This window comes from Monodon monoceros, unplaced genomic scaffold (assembly GCF_005190385.1).
Source record: "Monodon monoceros isolate NGI ecotype Baffin Bay Population unplaced genomic scaffold, NGI_Narwhal_1 Super_Scaffold_20, whole genome shotgun sequence".
NCBI classification, from domain to species: domain Eukaryota; kingdom Metazoa; phylum Chordata; class Mammalia; order Artiodactyla; family Monodontidae; genus Monodon; species Monodon monoceros.
In genome coordinates, this window is record NW_021703777.1 from 75,447,003 (window position 1) to 75,453,157 (window position 6,155).

Below are 6,155 nucleotides of genomic sequence, written 5' to 3' on the forward strand. Positions count from 1 at the left end.
TTCTGGCAAAGACATTTGGTTAATAGAGCAGAGCCTTCCAATTCAGCTAAGTTCAACACACTGGTATAGAGAATTTAGTATATACTAGCCTCTCTGCTACATGTTAGGTATTTTGAACAAGGATTTTGCTCTTTGTTTACTATTAATGCCACTGGTACCAGAAATTTTGTCTAAAAGCAGTGTATCAGATATTTAAGTGCCTTCACTCTGGCTTATCTATATATATCCTATCTTGGTTACAGGGTCATATCACTGATTACTTTCAGATTTCTTTCATGTCACTTATGTCACTCTGTAATCAAAAAATGTTAATTTTCTAGTAACATGAACAGACCCTAAGTTAACACCTCAAATTTTATTTTACAATTTAAAAAGTTAAAATTTGCATCTGAGACAAATTAAAAGGAGAGTCAAATATAAAATTTTGTAGATATCATAATGACCCATCCCAGCAAAATTTTAATAATTAAGACATAGGTAATTGGAAGCTCTGAATAATTTTCAGGGTTGTTTGGACATTAGCTGATCAATACCCTATGAAAAACTTACTTTTATGATGATTCTGATGGACTGAAATTGTGTACTAGATTCTGAATCACAAAATTTTACATAGATTAAGAAATAATGAGATGGATCATTAGAAGTAATTTTACTTTGAACCTGTTAATGCAACGTGTGGCCCTTGATTTCAAAGGCAATAGAATTAGCTGTTAAAAATATAGATTCTGGGGGTGGGCTGCCGGGAACAGGGCGGAGTGCGGCCGCACGGGTGCGTCAAGGGGGAGAGGCAGCCGCTGCAATAGACGTGTTCTTCACGATCCGGCGCCACAAGACCACCATCTTCATGGACGCCAAGGAATCGAGCACCGTGTTCGAGCTGAAGCGCATTGTCCAGGGCATCCTCAAGTGGCCGCTGGTGGAGCAGCGGCTGTACAAGGACGACCAGCTTCTGGACAACAGAAAGACATTGGGCGAGTGTGGCTTCACCAGCCAGACAGCATGGCCTCAGGCCCCAGCCACTGTGGGGCTAGGCTTCAGAGCAGATGAAGCCTTTGAGACCCTGCACATCCAGCCCTTCTCCAGCCCACGTGAGCTGCTGGAGGTGATGAAGCCACAGGACTGAGGAAGCAGCGCCAATGAACAGGCTCTGCAGTGAGAGTCCCCCTCCCACCAACTGCACCCCAATAAGAGATTTGGGTGCCCCCCCCCCAAATACAGAATGTGGGACTTCCCTGGTGGCGCAGTGGTTAAGAATCTGCCTGCCAAAGCAAGGGACGTGGATTTGAGCCCTGGTCCAGGAAGATCCCACATGCCGCGGAGCAACTAAGCCTGTGCGCCACAACTACTGAGCCTGTGCTGTAGAGCTCGAGAGCCACAACTACTGAGCCTGAGTGCCACAACTACTGAAGCCTGCACACCTAGAGCCCGTGCTCCACAACAAGAGAAGCCACGGCAATGAGAAGCCTGTGCACCGCAAAGAGTAGCCCATGCTTGCTGCAACTAGAGAAAGCCCGGGCGCAGCAAGGAGGACCCAATATATATAAAACTACAGAATCTTGGTCCCCCTTCCAAATCTACTGAATCAGAATCTGCATTTTAATAAGATCCCCAGGGAATTTGTATGCACATTACAGTTTGATAAGCACTGGTCTGGGTCATCATTATAGTAATTAGTATTGTGATGGGTTGAAATGTGAACTCAAAACACCCACTGGTTTTTACGTTTTAGCCTAGAGATGAGCTGACCACATTTAAGTCCTGATATTTTTTAGGCAAAAAGGTAGTTTGAGAGAAAAATGGGGAGAAAGAACTGAGGTCTCCCTTTATTTTAGACTTGATGTGATTGTCTGGTTGGCAAAAGCATCCATTCACAATTCTGATATCCATTTTCTCTGGTCTTCTTTGTGGTCATACTCTGGCTCTCCTCTTTCCTTCTGCAGTCTTCCATATGCCTCAATTTAAAATCCCTGATTTTCAAAGGCAATAGTTTCTAGATTCTCAGCAGCCAAGTATTTATTGGGTAGAAATGAGTTAACCCAAGAAACGTTTGAAGTTGGCAGGATTCTGATGGTTCAGGAAATTTTGAAAATCGTCATATGGGGCTCTAAATATTGGAATGGTTGACAAGATTTTTCCAGGACATGGCAGATGTTGACTCACAGGAATTAATGTGATTAACCTTCAGCCAAAGTACGTTCAAGGCAGAGAGGTGAATCTGAGTCATTAGCTTTTGGTTCTGGAGCAATGAAAAATTACAGCATTTGCTCTGTCCATGCCCTTCCATACACAGATAACCTCATTTGTATCATTGCTCCTTCATGTTTCTTTTCAAAAGTATGAAATGCCAAGGTGAGTGACCAAAAGAGAGCAGCTATTCAGTATATGGCAATGACAACCAAGCTAAGCTTTTCTTCTCGTCAAATATTTCTATTGAGAACTCTTTTGTTTCTTCCTCTCTGTGCTTTCTTCTTGGAGAAGAAAGAGGCTTTTCAAAAGAGTTGCTGAAAAGTTACAATTTCTTCTCCTCTTAACTCCCCAACCCACTCCAATCTCTCCCCGGTGCTTTACCAAACCAGCATTTTCCAAGAACACCAAAGACCTAATTTTCAAATGTATTTGAAAAAAGATTAATTCTCAATCTACTTGAACTCAGAGAAGCGTTTGGTATGGTTGACCATTAGCTCCTCTAGACACCATCTCTTCCCTTTGTTTCATGGGACACACATGCTCCTGGTTTGCCTCCCACGTCTCATCTCTATTTGCATAATCAGTTCCTAGCTCCTCCTCTGCCTGCTCCTTTTTTTGAGTATTTCTTAGGGCTCCATCCTCTTCTCTTTCATTTTACTTCCCCTCCTGAAGCAATCTTATTCACCCTTTTGGCTTCAATTTAATCACTCCAATACTGTCAGTAATAATAACATTTAATGGTTGGTTATAATGTGCCAGGCACTGTACTAAGCTCTTCATTTGATGTATCTAATTTATTCCTCATAACAGCTCCGAAATGTTTAACTCCATCCTGTGCTTCTCCTGAGTCTCAGAAATGCTCATACACACGTATACCAGAAAAGTCCTTTGACTGTCTTGGAGGCACCTCAGAGGCAAAATGTCTTGGAGGCACCTCAGAGGCGAAATGTTACACATGGTATTCTTCATCTTTCCCACTCTACTCCATATAAAATCTATTCTTCCAAAATTGTCCCCTAAATCAGTTCGTGGTATCACCAACCACCAACTACTTGCTCAAGCCAGAAACCTAAGGGTCAAGCTTTTTTGATTCTTACATTTGATCATGCTGTCTAATCACTAAATCCTATTGATTTTACTTCCTAAATATCTTTCTAATATGCCACTTCTCTTGATTTCCATTACTTTCAATCAACTCCATGGTTTCTCAACCTTCACACCATTGACATGTTCGATCAGATAATTCTTTGTTATGGTAGATTGTCCTGTGCATTGTAGGATGTTTAGCAGCATCCCTGGCTTCTACCAACTAGATGTCAATGACGGCCCTTCGTCCTTCCCCCCAGAGTTGTGACAATTAGAAATGTCTCCAGGCATTACCGAATGTTCACTGGGAAGCAGTAATGCCTCCAGTTGAGAACTATGGCTTTAGTCCAAGTTAATATCATCTCCCTCTGTATTTAATACAACAGACTTAATTTGTCCTAAATGGTGAAAAACGCAAAAGTCACAACCCTTCTTAAAAACTTTAGTTTCTCCATGCTTTTAGAATAAAATCCAGAGTTCTTAAAAGTATTCCCAAAGATCTTAAAAACAGGTTTATTGAAATATAACTTATATACAAGACTGCACATATCTAATGTCCATAATTTGATGAGCTTGGACATGTGCATACCCATGAAACCAACACAACAGTCAAAAGTAATAAACATACCCATCACCTCCAAAAGTTTCTTCTTGCCCCACTTTCTTTCTTTTGTGGTAAGAGCTCTTAACATGAGATCTATTCTCCTAATTTTTAAAAAGTGCACAACACAGTATTGTTAACTAGAGGTACTATGTTGTACTGTAGATCTCTAGAACTTATTCATCTTGAATAACTAAAAACTTATACCTATTGAACAAATCCCCACTCACCCTCTCCACTCCCCATCCCCTAGCCCCTAGCAACCGCCATTCTAATGTCTACTTCTATTAGTTTGACTATTTTTGATGCCTTATATAAGTGGAATCATGCAGTATCTGTCCTTCAGTGACTGGATCATTTCATTTAGCATAATCTTCTCCAGGCTTACGCATGTTGTTGCATATGACAGGATTTCCTTCTTTATCTATTCATCCATCAACAGACACTTAGGTTGTTTCCATACCTTGGCTACTGTGAATAATGCTGTGATAAACATGGGAGTGCAAACACCACTTTGAGATAGTGATTTCCCTTCCTTTGGATATACACCCAGAAGTGGGCTTTCTGGATTATATGGTAGCTCTATAGTGCTGCAACACTTACATTCCCACCAACAGTGTACAAGGCTTCCAATTTCTCCACATCCTACCCAACACTTGTTAATTTGTTTTTTGAGAATAGTCTTCCTTTTAAAAAATTATTGAAATATACTTGGCATAAAATGGTGTAAATTTAAGGTGTACGTGTTAATTTGTTATTATTTATATGAGGTGATATCTCATTGTGGTTTTGATTTGCGTTTGTTTGATGACAGTGATGTTGAGCACCTTTTCATATATCTGTTGGCCATTTGTATGTCTTTGAAGAAATGTCTGTTCAAGTCCTTTGCCCATTTTTAAATTGGGTTATATATATATTTTGCTATTGAGTTGTAAGAGTTCCTTATATATTTTGAATATTAACCCCGTATCAGATATACGGTCTGCAAATATTTTCTCCCATTCCACAGGTTGCCATTTAATTCTGCTGATTGTTTTCTTTGCTGTGCAGAGTTTTCTAGTTTGATGTAGTCCCACATGTTTATTTTTGCTTTTGTTTGTGCTTTTGGTGTCACGAACAAGAAAGCATTGTTAAGACCCTGTTTCCTTCTAGAAATTTTACAGTTTCAAGTCTTACATTTACATTTTTAATACATTTTGAGTTTATTTTTTTATAAGACAAGGGTCCAATTTCATTCTTTTGTATGTGGATATTCAGTTTTCCCCACACCATTGTTGCAAAGACTATCCTTTCGCCATTGTGTGTTCTTGGAATCCTTGTGGAAGATCAGTTGACTACTTATATGTCAGTTCATTTCTGGACTCTCTATTCTGTTCCATTGCTCTACATGTCTGTCTTTATGCCAGTAAAACACTGTTTTAATTACCTCAAGTGATCTACAGATTCAATGTTATCCCCATCAAAATCCCAATGGTATTTTTTACAGAAATATAAAAAAGTCCTAAAATTCAAATGGAACCATAAGAGACCTCAAGTAGCCAAAGCAATCTTGATGAAGAACAAAGCTGGAGGCATTACATTTTCTAATTTCAAAATATATTATAAATCTACAGTAATTAAAAAAAGCGTTCCCAAGTTTTGACTCTTACTTATTCTTCAGTTTCCTTTTGGGCTGTATTGGATTTCCTTATATAAGCATTTCCTCAAAATACCAATTCTCTGTCCTTGGGCTTTTTGCAGCTCTTTCGTCCTTTGCTTGGAATGCTTCCACTTTCCCCTCTCCCTTCTCCTAGTCAATTGCCCATCATCCTTCAGGTCTCAGCTGACAAGTTACTTACTCAAAGAGATCCTTCTTAACCAGTACTGGTATTCTTCTCTACCAGACTAGGTTAATGACTCACGCTACCCAAACTATATGCTTCCATAACAGATGGCACTTCCTCTTTATATATATATATGTTGTCTGCTTAGTACCTGTTACAATGCAGGGCACGTAGTACAAACTCAAGTGATTGAATGCTTTGGAGACTCTATTGGAAAGAAGCAGTGGTATCTCGTAGCCTATCAGGATAGGAAATTCAGAGATGTCTCATTAGCTACAAGAAGTAGGAACCATAAAGTCAGGGACCAAGGTCACATTTTCTATCTGCTGGGACCAAATGATCTCTTGTCTCTATTCTTCTTGCACCCTTGCTTTATCTGTTTCTTTCTGCACTTCACTCTTTTTACCCATGTCAAATCAGCCTTGACTCTATAAGAACTCCATTACTGGCTTGTCTAA

At 39.7% G+C, this 6,155-nt stretch overlaps 1 pseudogene; it reads left to right on the forward strand.

The window, feature by feature from the left end:
* The first annotated feature begins 844 nt into the window (after nucleotides 1-844).
* On the forward strand, nucleotides 845-1,123 carry LOC114902321 (annotated as a pseudogene).
* Nucleotides 1,124-6,155: the final 5,032 nt, after the last annotated feature.